A 17,916-nucleotide genomic window follows, 5' to 3' on the forward strand; every position below is an offset into this window, starting at 1 on the left:
TTTATTGTGGCTCTGCCTGTGACTGTTTTCTGGACTGTCGCGTTAACATGTGGTGTGAATGTTAGGTATTTAGCTTCATTTTACCATTCGATGGATATACCATGAACTGTTAGCTGTTCTTGATGATTACTAAACATGTTGTCTTTGTCTATATGAACTATTTTTTCGTATAGTGGAACAATGTGTAATTTATTTTTAACCTAATTCACTAAATGAATCTTAGGCTAAAATATTGCACTTACACTACCACATTATGCTCTGCTTTTTTAAGTCACTTCACTGAACTAACTCACATAGTTTGGTCCTCTTGAGTCAATGGTTCTGGTTCGTGTTTTCAAGTAGCTGGTGTATCTTAACATTTTCATAACGATGGAGCCTATTTTCTTGATCTTTGGCATATTGGGAGATGTCTGTCGAACCATATTAATCCGTAGATCTTTGAGAAAGTTACTCTTTCTAATTTTCCAGGGGGCATCTACTATATTCCTCTATACCTTTTCTGAAAGCGTTGAATAATTTTCTAGCTCTTATCTTTGCTTTTTAACATAAGCACTCCTTTGAAGCTTTGTATCAAGCATGATGCCCAGATATTTTGCAGTATGTTCGTATGGAACCTGGATATCATTTATTCTGACTGGAATGTACTGGGTTCTTCTATTGGTGAAATCGACGTAAATGGATTTGGTTTCGTTTAACTGAATTCCCCACTCTTTAGTCCAATTATTCATCTGGTCTAGGACTTTTGTAAATTTTGCATTGCTTTCTCATGATTATTCCCAACTGAAGTATCAACGGCGAATGTAGTAATAGCTTTATTTACACAATTATTTACGTGTTATTTATAGGTTTAGCCCAGAGTTAAAGATAGCCAACATTAAGGCTAAATATACCCCATGGCAAATATTTTGACTTTCTGTTGAATGAAACGAAGATATATAGAAAGATACTTTGCAAATATTACAATATATGAATTAAAATTTCGCCAGATTTGTCAGATTTTAACATGCACGTAAAACTTTGAAGAACAGGTTTGAACACCAAAAAGTATTAAAATGTATAATATGCACTGCAAATGTGCTGTACAGCCAAAGTTGTCATACTTCTAGTACGGTAAGAAGAATATTTCTTTTTATAATATTGAATACGATACTCGGCATTAGGCTAAAAATGTACGTTAAGTATCTATTACAAATCAAACCGTGTAACAACGCGAATGTTACTTACTGTATTTCTCAGAATCCTCTTTTATACTTATTAGCACAAACCTGCTATCTACCTACCTATCTAAATTATAATCAAGCCATAATTATTTACCCATTTGTAATTTTTTTGTCATTTTCGTTGATTAGATCGACTATTACCGGAGTTATTTCCAATTAAGACTAATCAGAGTATATCCTTATAGTTAATATTTGCGTTTTTATACACGGAATATCCATAACCATGTTTTAAATGAATCATCAACATTAATACCTTACATCCAGGCAGATGAAATATAACTTGAGAACATTAAGTTTGGTTTATAGCTATCAGAACTAATTAAAGAATATATCAAGAGGATAATATTCTCTGCAATGCACTAATTATTGGACATTAGTATGGAGTACTTATTTGTTTTTACCATTTATATAAACACATCAGAAATGTGTAAGGAACACAAAGTGTTTTTTTCATAATATACATCAATTTTGATTATATTGTAAAAAGTTACAAATCGTTATAATGTTTTAATAGGCAGTAATTAATTCATCTTGATTTCAGTATAATATGATTTCTCTATGATAAAATAATCAAACAAAAGTTTAAAGTATACTAATTTAATGGAAATTTTTAACATAAAAGTCAATACAAAACATAAAAATCTAACAAAAACTGTGTTTAATAATCCGTGTTTTCTCCTGTTTAAAACGACCTTATCTAGTATGAACATTGTGCAGATGAGGAACAATCCTTTTCTGAAGCATATGCTATAATTGTTCAATAAAATTAAGATGTGGCTAATTCTTACTCAGTTTTTACTTTAAATCTGCTTAGAGTAAATACAGGATGACTATAAACGAATTGATCGAGAGTAGTGAATCGATGTCAAGAACCGCTATTCTATGACGCTACCCGTGACGACGCCGTCTTGTGGCGCTAGTTCCGTGACGCTCGTCTCAGCATTTTACTGTAGGGAAAAAAAGGAATAAAACGCCAGTATAGAAGCTTTGCTTCAAAAACGGATTATATAGATATTATAGGATATGAAATGTGTAAGTAATACAAGGTATTGAAAGCATTGAGAGGTCACTAATATAAAGTTCAATAAAATCAGCAATACAAATATTTAAAAGAAACAACGCGACTTTAAGGAAAAACTAGTTCAATATGGTTCAGTATTGCCAAAGAAAGCAATGCAATTAGCTAAAGGAGGAATATCGGGCAGGTTGTCTATATCAAAATAAATATTATGTGCAAATTTTCAGTGCAACTAGAGCAAGTCACAAACAAAGTATCCTATCAGATAGAAATGTAATAAATTTGTCATCGTTTTAAATAAGCCCAAAAATATTCAAGTATTTTCTTATTTTTATTGAATTCCTACTGGGTAAAGTATATAAAAATGTCTATCCAATAAAAAGAAATCGGGAACTTCACACCTGACTAACTTTTTCTCCCGACAAAAACGCAACAGCCGAAGATCCTTAACTTTTTTTACGTGCGTCTGTAACACTTCCGGTATCTTTCCAATAAAATTGGGGCGAAAGTGACTCGATTGAGATGTTCCCGAATTCCCGGGGCTGGGGAGGAGGGAAGTTTTTCACGTTCCTGCCATTCAGTATCGGTAAGTGATCGGTAGTGAATTGGGGTCGGAATTCCCTTTTAGAAAACCAGACAGAAAAATCTTTCTCTCGACGTCCTCAGCCGTCTGCAAACTTGGAATTCCTTTAAGAGATTTTTTACTCGCCCGATCGTTCAGTTTAACCCACTTTTTTCGTGGGAAGTGTTTATCTTTCTCTTGTAAGCGATCTGGACTTATTTTGATTGTTTTTCTTTGTGTGAACCAAGAATTTTTATATCAATTATTTTAATAGTACATATTCGTTTGTAAATGTAGAAATATTTTACTAATTAACATATATGTATCAGCTCATATTGTTACAATTATAGTAAAATGCTAGTTTATAAAAGCTTTAATCAAAGATTAAAATAGCATTAAAAGTATTACTGAAAATATTTGTAGTTGAATCTGAGTTAAGAATACCAGAAATTAATGAAAAAGAACAAAATTAAAGTGAAAAATATCGGTTCTTTCGCAAATAGTTATTCTCACAACAAGAAGAGTCTGAGAACATCTAAAAGTCTTCGAAACAAAGATCGAAGAAGTGATGAAAAATAAGACGACAGACGAATTAACATAAGATGAACGTAGGAAACATTGAAGTAAAGGAAATAACGAAAAATAAATAGTGAAGTGATACTTTACGGATAATTACCTCCACCCCTCCGTTCCAAGACTTAGAAATTATAAGTTAGGACACCTATTTTCTTAATTTTATTCAAATATACTTTAAAGATATTTACAGATATTTGATCATTATATTTTAGAAACAAATAAGCTACATTTATTATATATTTGTTTTTCCATTCAGTATTTCAATTTTTTCCACATTCCCTTATACTTTTAAACTTCTTCTTCGCCCTCTTTTTCCATTTGGAAGCTTTGAAGTTGGAAGGAAAAATTAATTACCATATTTTAAGCTTACCTGCAAGAAAGGAAAACTGCATATTTAGGTCACATGTTATGAGGAGAAGGATACACCTTTCAGCAACAATTACTAGAGGGTAACAAAGGCGTAGGACGAAAAAATATATCATGGCTGCATGACATTGGCCAAAGGACAGGAATTCATAGTTTTAAAATGCTTCACAATGTAGCTAAAAATAGAACAATTTTTTCTTGACTGCTTAACATTTTATCTGACAAGAGAAGAGTGGTGAAAAACACATTAGGAAGAACACAATTTTAAGTATGGTGGTTTTAGGGGATTTCTTAAATATTGCAATGTTAGTATCTTTGTCTATCTTGTTGTACTATTAGTTCTTCTTTGTTCTAAATAAAAAATCTTTCTCGCTTTTGTAATCTTACTTTATTAATGTGTTTTAGTAATTTTAGTGCAAAAAAGACCAAACTAAACAAATTTTCTAATAAAAATATAAGTAAACAAAAACTTTTTCGTCGAATTTGTTAAGATTCAGTCGAAGATGCCTCCAATCATAGCATCGTTCCTTTGTCTTGGCTACACAGCCACGAAGCTCACGAAAATTACCCTTGATCACCGGATATGACGTGAAAAACAATTTACTAATCATCAATCATATATTTATGAATATATAAGTGAATAATTCGTTTATTGGACCAATTGATTCTCGTTCACTGCCATTGTATTGTGTTCTCTTTCTATTAAACATAATTATATCAAACGTATTCGCTGTGTATGTGTATATGTTTGGGAGCAGAGACTCGATGCAGAGCAGGAAGCTACTTCTAAAGGGTAACATCAATATTGGTCATATCCTCATCGTTCAATAATCATTCTAGTTTATTAATTTTTATTTATTGTTGCTGCTGATGTTCGAGTTAGTCGTTCAAGTGCAGAGGCGTAGATTGAATGATTTATTTGTCTGCCGATTACAATCAAATACACACACACACACATAAATACACATTCTATTCTAAGTACATGTATATATATATATATATATATATATATATATATATATATATATATATATATATATATATATATATATATATATATATATATATTGTTGCAGTTTCGCAACGATATATAAACATTTGTAATATGAACAGACTTTTTTGTGTTAGTTTTGATTCTCCCCGTAGTATATTTAAACGAGATTTGCGTGTACAAGGGCACAGCAGTTTTAAGGGCTAAACATTCCAAGACGAGCCATCTGCGAGATAAGGGCGAGTTCCATATGCCAGATAAGAATATGTGTTTTTGAAGTTAAGATCAGCGCGTCGAGACACTTCATTGCGGTCAAAATCAGAGTCGAGTTTTATCTCTCAAACCACACACATGTGTGTGCGTTTGGGTTAAGAGTACCTTAAGACACTTTGCATCGGTCCTTTGACCGAGGAAGTCGGTTTGATGCAGAAAAGTTGCATGAATTTTGTGGTTCCTGGTGTACGTCGATAAAGACGTCGTTGGTAACAGCGGTTGGTGCTGTGATTTATGGGGTAAGCTACAATACACCATAATTTTGTTGCTGCATATATCAAGTACGTTTACTTGGTATATAGATATATTTGCTTCGAACTTTTTATCAGTTGTGCCGCGATCGCGATTGAACTTGATTGAGAACATTTCATTACCTTTATGTAGATTTGTATATTTTTTATATTATAATAATTTCACTATTCCTTTTGTATATATATCACAGTGTTGTGTATTTTATTACCTAATATTAACTCATAATGTGTATTATGAGTATACTTTTGCATTGAGTTTAATAATTTGTTTTTATATGACATATATATTCATATTTTTTATTTTTTTGTATATTATTTCTATCTATAACGTGGTATATATACAATCGACAGTTTTGTTTTGTTTATGGTTCTCTTTTTGTGTGTAAGTTTGTACTACATATATTCCTCTTCTTTTAAGTTTATATTCTTCTTTATTTATAATTGTAGGTATATTGGGTTATGTATATTTATGGTTTATTTCACCTCTTTTTAAAATAGAGTTTTATACAGTACACTTGCTTTCATTTCTTTTATTTTAATATACATACCCAATCTAAAAAGGGGGAAACCAGCGAGTTCTAGATTGAACAAAATATCTTCTCTCCCCCTTCAGGATGACCAAAATTGTTATATTGAGGTCATCGTATGTGCAGAACGCAACATAATGGTCCTTCGAGCCGGATCTTCTTCTTCTTTTTCCGTTTCTTTTGTGGGTTTAGGGTTCTCTGCTAGTAGATACCTTTTTTCCATGTGTTTTTGTTATGTGTAGTTGCGGTTTCCTTATGGTAGGAGCCTTGTCGGTTATGATAACCAGTTAATATGTCGTTTCTTACGGTTTCCTTATGGTAGGGACCTTATCAATTATGATAACCATTTTATGTGTCTTGCTCATGGGTTCCTTATGGTAGGAGCCTAGTCGGTTGTGGTAGCTATTTGTTGGGGTATTTCTTTTATCTGAAAAGATACCCAGTCGTCTGCCGAAAGACGATACCTAGTCTGCTGAAAGACTATTTCTTTGTCGAGGTTCTCTTATGCTAGAGACCTTATTGCGGTTATCACAACCATAGTATAGTCGGGTATTTCTTTTATCTCAAAAGTTACCCAGTCTGCCGAAAGACATTTTACTTTTTACATTGTACAAGGTTTATTTACTGTATACCTTTTTGCGGTTATCATAACTATATAGTCAGGTATTTCTTTTATGTAAAAAGATACCTACTCGTCTGCCGAAAGACGATACCTAGTCTGCCGAAAGACTATTTCTTCTTTACACTCTTTGTTCAAGGTGCTCTTCTGACAGAGACCTTCTTTTTGCGGTTGTTATAACCATTTATGGTATATTTCTTTTCTACTAAAAGATACCTAGTCTGCCGAAAGACTATATCTTTTTTACATTGCTTTCTCGAGGTTCTCTTCTGACAGAGGCCTTTTTTGCGGTTGTTATACCCATTTACATTACGGTATATCTTTTATACTAAAAGATATCCAGTTGTCTGCAGAAAGACGATTTTGTACTTTACATTAATTGTCAAGGTGCTCTTTTTACAGAGACCTTTTTACGGTTTTTATAACCATTTTACATTTAGACGTCTTTTATACTGAAAGATAATTAGTCTGTCGAAAGACTATTTCTTTTTTATATACATTATTCAAGGTGCTCTTATGACAGAGACCTTTTTCAGGTTTTTATACCCATTTCTTGCTTATTTTTTGATAGTGCTTTTAGTGGAGTATTTCTTTTGTCTAAGCATATACTCAGTCTGCCGAAAGACATTCTTACTTTTAGTTTTTCAGGGTTTTCTTATGCTAGAGACCTTTTTGCGGTTTGTATAACCATTTACACTGGGGTATTTATTTTGTGAAAAAAGATACCCAGTCTGTAGAGACATTTCCTCTTTTGTGTTCATTAGTGTTTGTGAGGTTGGAAAAAGTATTTTCGGTTATTGCAACCATTTTTTTGTTTAATTTTTCCTGATTGTAGGGACATTAATAACAGATTGTAATCGTTTTATGTTGGGATATATCTTTTCCTTGATAAGATACCTGGTCTGTGGAGACTGTTCTTTTTTATTTTGTTTGTAGTTGTCTTATTATAGAGACCTGCTTTCGATAATTACAAGTATCTCTTTGGTTTGTTTCTGTAACAAATCCAGGGATTTACAATTACTTTTACTCGTTCACAATCTTTTTCTTGTCTGTCTTGTCAGTTTTAAATATTAGCTGCTCCATTTTTGTCTAAACAATGGAAACCCTCAAATTCAAGAGACGGTCTGCAAAGAATGCAATTATTCGTCACTGTAATTGGATTGCAGAAAATGTTTCATTGGTCGATATTGATTATCTTTTGAAAGTTCGTCGTGAGTATTTACAGGTTGAGTATGATAAATATGAATGCGCACAGGATGCAATCGAGAACTTATTGGTAGATTCCGCTGAAGATAGCGAGGATCGAAACATTGTAGACGATTTGTTTTGTAAGGCAATGGGACTTATAATATGTGAGCCCGTCCTCTCATCCTTTACGTATTATAAAGTAGGTAGTGCATCCCATTGTTCTTCTAGGTTACATGTGGGGGAAAGACCTCCTACACTTATTTCAGATTTATGCCATCTACTCAATGTAGTTAAATCTTCTCAAAATCATATGTCAAAAGACTCATCTTTTTCAAAACCTCAACCTTCTTTCGAGACATCCACGTCTCAAACACCTCGTGTGATGGCGCCTAGTTCGTCAGGTCAGCTATCCTCGACTTTAGCTCATGTAGATACTGTCCCTAAGGCGTTACCTACGGGCCTTAGCAGTATTGCATATTCCCTTCCACCTGTTGCAGTGGTAAATGATAGAGAGTCCTACAAGACTCGTGACGCTCATACAAGCACGAGTTCTTTTACGGGGCTATCCTTTAATGATGTACATCTCTCTGGACCTCAGGTCCATTCTAATATTCAATCCTTGCCCAAGGATTTTTCTTTGCATGATTTCCATGATGGGGTGTCTGACGATGACGCTGCCGATACAGCTTCGCGGGGAGCTAACTCCGATACATTTGCTCGATCAAAATCTTGGCATTGTGAGCCAAAATTCTTGTCGTCTCGTGACAGAGACAATTCTAAAGAATCTAATAACTTAGATATTCCGACCATAATTGGGTCAAAAGTTACTAGAGTGGCATTACACCCATCTCTAGATTTAGCATTCGGGGTACATATGCTTAAAATGTACTCCTATCTTTCTCGTTTACGCCGAGTAAAGACATTTGTGTTTTGTTTCATCAGAAACGTTCTTAAAAAGCAAGCTGAATTGCTTATCGTTCAAGACTTAAAAAGTCTCTCGTTTCCTCGTATATTGAAATCGTTGCCATCCGGTATTGCCAATCCGGATAATCAGTTTGATATTCCGAATTTATTTCCAGAGGAAATTATTCACCGTGCGAAAGTTAGCGGTATGTTGAGGAATGCTACCATTCCTTATGCTAAAAAGCATCCTTTTCTTCTTTCTTCTAACAATCTAGTTGGTTTAAAGATGTTTAAAACACACGTACAGTTGGGCCATGTAGGGCCCCAAGGTACGTCCAATTGTAGAGATCATTTCGGACTTAGTTGTTGCACATTTTATAATGTTGAAAGTCCCATCCATCATTGTGTTACTTGTTCGAGATATCTTTTTATTGCCATAGATTATGGGATATATTTTTGCTTAAAGCTTGCGTAGCTTTATTTGTTCATTTATTTGCGCCACGTTATAAAAATAACGGTTTTAATGTTTGGAGACTTATGACATTTTCTTTTGACATTGTAGAAATTCTTTAAAGTACAAAGAATTCTTAGAAATCGCACCACTTTTGTTTTTCGTTCGTGTCAAAATTGCCTTCTTATGTATAAAAAGCCTTGTTTATTGAATAGTATAATGTTCGTATTTTATCTATTCTTTATTTCTTTATTTATCGTAATTTTGATTTAATATAATTGACTAAGTCTACTCCTAGCTTAGAATTAGTCGCCGCTTTTTTATCGAGAGGGAGCTAAGTCTCAACCTGAGATATAATTTGCTTATTGCTTTTAAATTATCATAATTATCTTTTATGGATAAAGCTTATGGAAGAATAGAGTTTCTTCATTTTACATTTTCGTCATGATTATGTCTGTCCAGGTAGATTGCTAATATCTAGGGATAGTGTTATAATTCATACGATATTTCTTTTGCCTTTGCTGCTTATTCGTTTCGAATATTTTAGTGGCCATTCCGGCTACAAATATTCTGTTTATTTGCCCTTGACTTATTTGTTGTTGCGGAGAACCATTTCCTTAGGTTTGTTAACCAGGATATTTGTCTTCTCCCATTTCCTTGCTGTTCGAGAACTATTAGAAGGTTATTTGTAGTATTTATATTGAGTGCGGTCTCTCATCATGTGTCCGAGACTTTCTGATTATTGCCTTCTAATCATATACATCACTTTTCTTTCTTTCCTCGTTCTTTTTCATACGGTCCCGTTGGTTAACTGGTCCGTCCATGATATCCTGAGGATTCGCTTGAGTAGTCACATCTCGATGGCGTCAAGTTCATGTATTGTATCCTAGGATAATAGAGGAATGCACTTCCTATAAGAGAAGAAATCCGTTTTATGTATAGTACTGAGAATTGTATAATTGTAGTGATGTATATTTAGTATGTAGTTATGTATTTGTAACCTATTATCGTTTGTTGTATAAGTTTATTGTTGTATGTATAAGTTATTGTTCTTTGTGCTCTTTTGTAAATGTATAGCTTTGTAGGATTGTGAGTGTGGCGTTCGTTTCGTAACCGAAGAAGTGTTTACGGTTTCAGAATTTGTACAGTGCGTCGGGAGTGCAAAGTACAGTTATGTTTTATTGGCACGTATGCCAACGCGGGGAGAATGTTGCAGTTTCGCAACGATATATAAACATTTGTAATATGAACAGACTTTTTTGTGTTAGTTTTGATTCTCCCCGTAGTATATTTAAACGAGATTTGCGTGTACAAGGGCACAGCAGTTTTAAGGGCTAAACATTCCAAGACGAGCCATCTGCGAGATAAGGGCGAGTTCCATATGCCAGATAAGAATATGTGTTTTTGAAGTTAAGATCAGCGCGTCGAGACACTTCATTGCGGTCAAAATCAGAGTCGAGTTTTATCTCTCAAACCACACACATGTGTGTGCGTTTGGGTTAAGAGTACCTTAAGACACTTTGCATCGGTCCTTTGACCGAGGAAGTCGGTTTGATGCAGAAAAGTTGCATGAATTTTGTGGTTCCTGGTGTACGTCGATAAAGACGTCGTTGGTAACAGCGGTTGGTGCTGTGATTTATGGGGTAAGCTACAATACACCATAATTTTGTTGCTGCATATATCAAGTACGTTTACTTGGTATATAGATATATTTGCTTCGAACTTTTTATCAGTTGTGCCGCGATCGCGATTGAACTTGATTGAGAACATTTCATTACCTTTATGTAGATTTGTATATTTTTTATATTATAATAATTTCACTATTCCTTTTGTATATATATCACAGTGTTGTGTATTTTATTACCTAATATTAACTCATAATGTGTATTATGAGTATACTTTTGCATTGAGTTTAATAATTTGTTTTTATATGACATATATATTCATATTTTTTATTTTTTTGTATATTATTTCTATCTATAACGTGGTATATATACAATCGACAGTTTTGTTTTGTTTATGGTTCTCTTTTTGTGTGTAAGTTTGTACTACATATATTCCTCTTCTTTTAAGTTTATATTCTTCTTTATTTATAATTGTAGGTATATTGGGTTATGTATATTTATGGTTTATTTCACCTCTTTTTAAAATAGAGTTTTATACAGTCCACTTGCTTTCATTTCTTTTATTTTAATATACATACCCAATCTAAAAAGGGGGAAACCAGCGAGTTCTAGATTGAACAAAATATCTTCTCTCCCCCTTCAGGATGACCAAAATTGTTATATTGAGGTCATCGTATGTGCAGAACGCAACATATATAGAACTAGAACATTTGCAAGAGGCATTTGATTCGTTTAAACTGATGTTAATATCTTTTGTGTGTTCATAAACTTCGCCGGTGAACAAGAAAAAGTATTTATTTACCTTTTAAGGTATTTGTATTGGAGCTATAATATTTTGATTTTAAGCCAGTTCTATTTGAAGTTCCATGTTGTAAGTATGTGGTATCGAATCTTATATATCTGGTATACATAAAATTGGCTCTCGTCTCTTAAAATTTATTTCCTTAGTCGATCTTTTGCAGGGAGGTGATTTTCGGAGAATTTATATCATTAGTGACAGCAACCAACACGATCAAGTTGGTAATAATGCTTTTAATGATGCCTGTTAATTGTATCTCGGAATCTTTGTCTACTTGAAGACTCACATATTGTCGTTCACCGACGACCGGCTTGAAAGATCAGAGTTGCCCAGCTTTTCACTCTAATTACCTTATTTTCCAGACTGGTGTCACCTTCAATTCCCGACTTTTGGTCTCTGAAATACAGGCTAGCATCTGTTTGGACTTGGAAGTTTTTCAGCTTTAAAAACTTTCCACTCCGTTTTTTTTTCTTATAATTATTTCATTCCCAGAAACAATTTTATCTGGGTAGTTCTTGGGAATCACGGCCGACTTGCTTCCAAATTTGTAATTTACAATTTTGTAACTTCCATCTTAAGTGAAAGAAGAGTTTTTGTGATTTTCTTGTCGAAAGTGTGATAGATTCAGCTCACTTGGTAGCCTGTATTGAATAATGGCTGACTCGAGAAGTAGTTGGAGGCTACACTAGCATCATTAGCTTGCCAGTGTCAATACCCTGCTGCTTCATGATCCTCATTTTCCTTATTTAAGTTCCATATAAGCATTGCCGAGTTTCTGGACGTTTTTTGTAAGCGGACGCAAATGTCCTCTAATCTTGGCTTCTGTCTCGGTGTTGTGGTGACTCTTTCTTAATCTACTGGACATCATTTTTCAAAGTAACTTCGCTAGAATTGGGGTCTTTTGACTATTTGATTGGTTCATTTGAGTCTCATGAGTAACGAAAAAATAAGATTCCATACTCTTTTTAAATTCAGCTATCCCGTTCTTGATCCAGTATTCCGTCTGTCATAAGCCCCATCAACATATGGATGATATATTTATTTTTATATATTTTTTAGAAATTTTCCTTTTATTTCTCTCTATCTGACTGCTTGTTGTTCGTTAAATGACAGAAAATACAAAATATCTGAACTGGCAGTATTGTTAATACCCAAAAATGGATGTGTATGTCTAATTCTTGATCGCAAGGTAATTTTTATATACATAATAAATAAAAAACCTTATGATCATTTATCCCAAACATACATACTAAGAGAAACTTCCCATTGTATAAATCGTTCATTGCAAATTACCTCCTAGATTTATGATTATTATTGTGTGTATTAAAAAGACGTCATTTTATATCTAAATCATAATTATCTTAGTCACAAATAATCATTGCTTGCTATAACAATTTATTCAACGGTGAAAAAAGACGAAACAATGGAATTGTCGTTACTGTTATGGCCGAAACAATTGCAAGCAATTACATTCCAAATTATTGCTTAAATGTTGATAAATGAGAATAATTTTTAATTTATTAAAGTTATTCTTATAGAAGAATTAGTAATATGGTCAATTTCGATCAAAACTTCAAGGTCGCGATATATTGGACAAATCGGTATCTTGTTTAATGATATAATTTATGAACACATCACATATTATATTCATTGCCGTTTGCTATTACTATTGTAACGTTAGCACAAGTGAATGAGTATAAGCCGTGATGAATTATTTACGAAACAGAGTTTATTTTATATTTTTTCAAATAACTTTAATAATAATAAGCGTTATTGGATGAACAATATATTTATAGATAGATTCCGGTTGTCGGGGATTTGATTTCCTCTATTTATTCTTTGATTAGTGTAAGAACTGTATTAATAATGAATTTTCCTTCATTTTTGGCAAGTTGTGCAATTGTACCATCTTCTCTGCTCGCTTTGTTATTTTTCATGTTTTTATGCTTTGATGATCACTAAGTACGGTCATAAACCCGTTTGGTAGTTAAAAAAATTAAAAAATGTTATAATTCAGTCGACATAGTCATCTAGTTGTGTAAAATTTGTAGTCGTTCAATTAAAATGGCTTTAATGAGTAATATTCAAGTTACAAATTACAGAAGGTGACTCGGAATAAATTATAACCATGATACACATTATACTATCTAAAAAACCTGTTAATAACCAACAGAACGTTGATACACCGGATTGAAACGTTTACTTATTGATTTTTGAAGGTCGCGGTGATGGGTAATCATCAATCAACCGTAAGTGAATAGATTGGCGGATATTTTCTTGAATTACAGTGTGCTATACCTTCATTGACGAAGAAAATCGTCGATGACGTGTAATTTACCCAGGAATTTTATGGGTAAATATCATTGAGACCACCGTGGGCATGAGATATGTTTTAAAAATACTGTATTTTACGGAACTGGAATTTATGGAAGATTATAAATAAATTCTTTTGATAAAAGTGAAATTTGGTTTATAAGTAGGTAATAAATGTAACATTTTTTTGTTTTTATACCCAACGGTCAAAGACAAAAATTAGTTTTACTGACAATTGTTGAAAATAGTGAAAGGATTCAACGTCTTGGACATTTCTAAATGGATAAAATCAACTTTTTTGAGAATGATTTACTTAAATAAAGGAAAAGAGGAGGAAGCAGAACACGTTATCGCTTCCAAATATATATCACTACGAAACTGACCGTACTTGGGGACTTTTACGATTTTTAAGACAAATAAGGTTTTGAGGTGTACAAAAAAACATTTTTTGACACTTTTAGTTGTTTTATATCACTGCAGAGGGCGCTTTCTAAAAATTTAATTTCTGAGACATTTTTCTGCCTTCCTGTAGCAATTTTTTTAAAGCTCCAAGGGGATTCAATTAGTGAGACTTGAAAAGAATAAATAAACTTTTAAAAAGTCAATTTTTTTATACGTTTAAGGCCTTTATACGCGATTTTAAAAAATTTCGAAAAAATGCTTGTTTTGGGACTCAGTGTTTTTTTGTTTTACTTTTTAGAGGTTTATTTAGTAGTGGTATACATATAGTATCAAAAAAAATTTGGTTTACTTAGATTGGTGTAGTAGATTTTAAAAAAAACGTCTCTCAGTTTTGAAAAATTGGATTTTTAGAAAAACACGTATAAAGTATTTTTACTGTAATTTTACAGAATAGAATAGTCATATTTATTTTTTTTTACCTCTAATCAACGGTTCCTGGTGCATATTGGTTACCCTCACTGTCCAGTAAAAGCAGTAAATGGTCGATCAAAGCTTTCTTTTTATAACTTTGCCTTCTTTTGATGTCTCGCTGCTTATTTTATTGGCTTGAGCATTAAGAGCTTCGTCAATATTTTTGACCAACTCTTTATTCCAATTTATATTTCAATTTTTATTTTTATCTTCAATTTTGCCGAGGAACTGAGTAATTCAAAATTGGTTTCAGTAGTAAACTGACTACCTTTGAATTTTATTTTCATATTATGCTTATTTCAATAGGTCCTTTTACTTGCACTGTCTTTTAAATGACCACCAGACCTTTTTCCGTTTTTCAAAACAATAATTTTCGATAAGTTTCAATAATATAAACACGTTTAAAAATCAAGTGTAGAGTTGCTGGTGCGCAGGTGAAGCGGGGCGCACGGTGTTGTATACAAACGAGTTTTAGCTCAGGTACGTACCGGTATAAATACAGCTATAACTTTGTTTCTATTTCGATTTCTTAATAAAAATATAGGACAGTATTTCTATGATACTAAGGAATGTTTTTACGTACAAAACAAAAATAGATTTTTTGAAAATTTAGAAAGTAAAAGTCCCCTTAAGTTCCTATCAACTACTTTAACCCTAAATATGGTGTAATATACATTGTACTATATGTACTATTGTAACAAAGTATTATATATTGTGTTCGCAATTAATTCCGTTCTCAATATTTTGGGATTACGAATGCATTAGGTTTTTATCTCATTACCCATTCAAAGCATATCCAAACGAACGACACAATGTATCCTGCAACCACTTTTTATATACTCCAATCTCTTGGCAACATACTCAGTTAGTTGTTTCTAACAAAAACCTCGGTTTCTAGCTTTGCCAAAACAGATTTACGTTCAAGATCTATCAGTAATGGCCACATATTTCTAGACGAAGGGGATACACAGTAAACGATAATAATTGTTTGGCAACTTTTATCCCTATTAATTTTCAGGACTTAAATCGAGGGCTTAACGTAATTTGATTTGGCAGGAAGTATACGAAAATCTTCGAATCTACCATAGAGCAAGAAACTGAGAGTATTGTTTATTAATCCTCAGTTAAAATCTGGTATACTTTAGTTCTAACTCAGTAGTTTCGAGTAACATTCGCCGATCTTCTATCTCCCGTGCTGTTAAGACTGTCTTTTTTTAACGAAGCGAACGGAGAAAGAGAACGGTGCAGGGCTGGGCTAGGAAAACATTACACTTTTGTCACCTTTCATATTTTTCATGAGCTAAATGATCTTATACGAACGATAATCAATTTTAACATTGGTATTCATTCAACATCGCTTCAACATCAAAAATATTTTTGTGTTTCTGGTTTTAAGTAAGTACCAACTATCAACATGTAACATAGAATACATTTTACAAAATTACAATGACGGAATGTAATCTAGGAAGAAAAATTTTCCTTTTCAGGGATTTTATCCATAATTTGCTAGTAAAATAACATACACATAAATATGAGATTTTTCACAAAAAAGTTTCTGGAAGTCATAAAATAAGGCAGAAAAATGGTATCTTAAAAAATTATTTAAAAAATGTTTCTTAACATTAAACAGAAGTAGAGATATTGTTATATTAATGGGATTCATCAGAAAACCTATAAAAATCGCTAAATATTTTTCCAGAACGTTGAAGAACAACATAAATACTCAACGTGAGATGGACTTAACCCTAAGGCACCCTAAAAAATAGATATGAAGGTACGTTTTCAGATTACCCTTGACATGGAATATAGAAAACAAAAAATTGGTTTAATGTCTATTTTCGCTTGTAACCATCTCAAAATTGTTATGGGAATTCCTGCAATGGGAGGAAAGAACAATTATTTGATAATTTTTATCCTCTTCTAGTTTCTTATAAGATTTCTGATTGTACTAGAATGAAAGACAGATATGTACCTGATAAGTTAACAGAAATGCACAAAAACAGTTTTTCTGATCTGCAGTATCACTTTAGTTGATCAAAAATAGTAAAAGATGATGAAAATGTAAAGGACTATAAAAGATGCAGTGGCTACAACTATTTAAAATCATAAAAAATAGCAAAAAAAAGTTGAACATATATGGAAAAGAAAGTCTTCTGAATTATTTTGTAAACAGTAAATAAAAATACACAAAATGTTCAGTACACTAAACTCTACGTCTACCGAGATAGATTTAAAAATAAACTTAAGACAAGCACATAATAGGTCTGTTCCTACAAACAGTCAAACTAGTCAGAAATCGTTGGCGAACAGTTGGTCAGTACGATCTTCTCTTCTTCACGTGCCATCTCCGCGACGGAGGTTGGCAATCATCATGGCTATTCTGATCTTAGATGCTGCCGCTCTGAATAGTTCGATTGATGTGCCGTACCCCCTCAAATTAAGCAACCATGAGATTCTTCTTCATCCTACACTTCTCCTGCCCTGGATTTTCCCTTGTATAATCAATTGAAGTAGGTTATATCTCTCATTACGCATAACATGCCCCAGGTATTGCAGCTTTCGTGTCTTGATGGTTTCCAATACTTCCATTCTTTTGTTGATTCTTCTCATGACTTCGTTGTTTGTTACATGCTCGGTCCATGATATCTTTAGGATTCTTCTATACACCCACATTTCAAATGCTTTCAACTTTTTAGCAGTCGACGCGTTAAGTGTCCATGCTTCTATCCCATAAAGCAGAGTCGAGAAAATATAACACTGTGCCAGCCCAGGTCTGTCAGTACGATATATAACACCAATTTACCAATACATCTAAAAAGTAAGGTTTCTGAACAAGATGTAATCCCAGTATTGTCCTTTGGTGCAGAAACTTTGAACACTTAGTAAAAAAATCTGTGGAAAAAATCATTACCTCGCGAAACATGAAGCGGTAGCACTTGGGATTAACGCTAAGATATATATTTTCAAAGCTTATTATAAGAGCCAGAACAGTGATTAGGTATGCTAAGATAGATAAGACAAATGAAAGATTCGGTTAAATATAAGGCTCCAAGAAGTTTCTAAAATTCAAATCTAAGGAAGGAATTTCCTGGGGCAACTGATACGATAGAACACATGCAAAGTATGGACGTGAATCAGGGGTGACAAAAGTAGGACTTAATAGAATAGTATGCCGAAGTAGTTGTGGAAGAGATCAATATTTTACATGGAATCCTATAAGTGTGTGTATATATATATATATATATATATATATATATATATATATATATATATATATATATATATAAAGGAGCTGTTATTATAAAGGACTCATAAAAGAAGAGGCGAACTGTAAATTCCATTACAATATTAACTTGAAAAT

At 32.9% G+C, this 17,916-nt stretch overlaps 1 protein-coding gene across 4 annotated transcripts in view; it reads left to right on the forward strand.

The window, feature by feature from the left end:
- The window catches only part of LOC140436593 (homeobox protein cut-like), a 260,307-nt gene that overhangs the window by 35,693 nt on the left and 206,698 nt on the right, over window positions 1–17,916 (forward strand). The gene's annotated exons all lie outside the window — the stretch shown is intronic.

This window comes from Diabrotica undecimpunctata, chromosome 3 (genome assembly GCF_040954645.1).
Source record: "Diabrotica undecimpunctata isolate CICGRU chromosome 3, icDiaUnde3, whole genome shotgun sequence".
In the NCBI taxonomy this organism is placed as follows: Eukaryota; Metazoa; Arthropoda; class Insecta; order Coleoptera; family Chrysomelidae; genus Diabrotica; species Diabrotica undecimpunctata.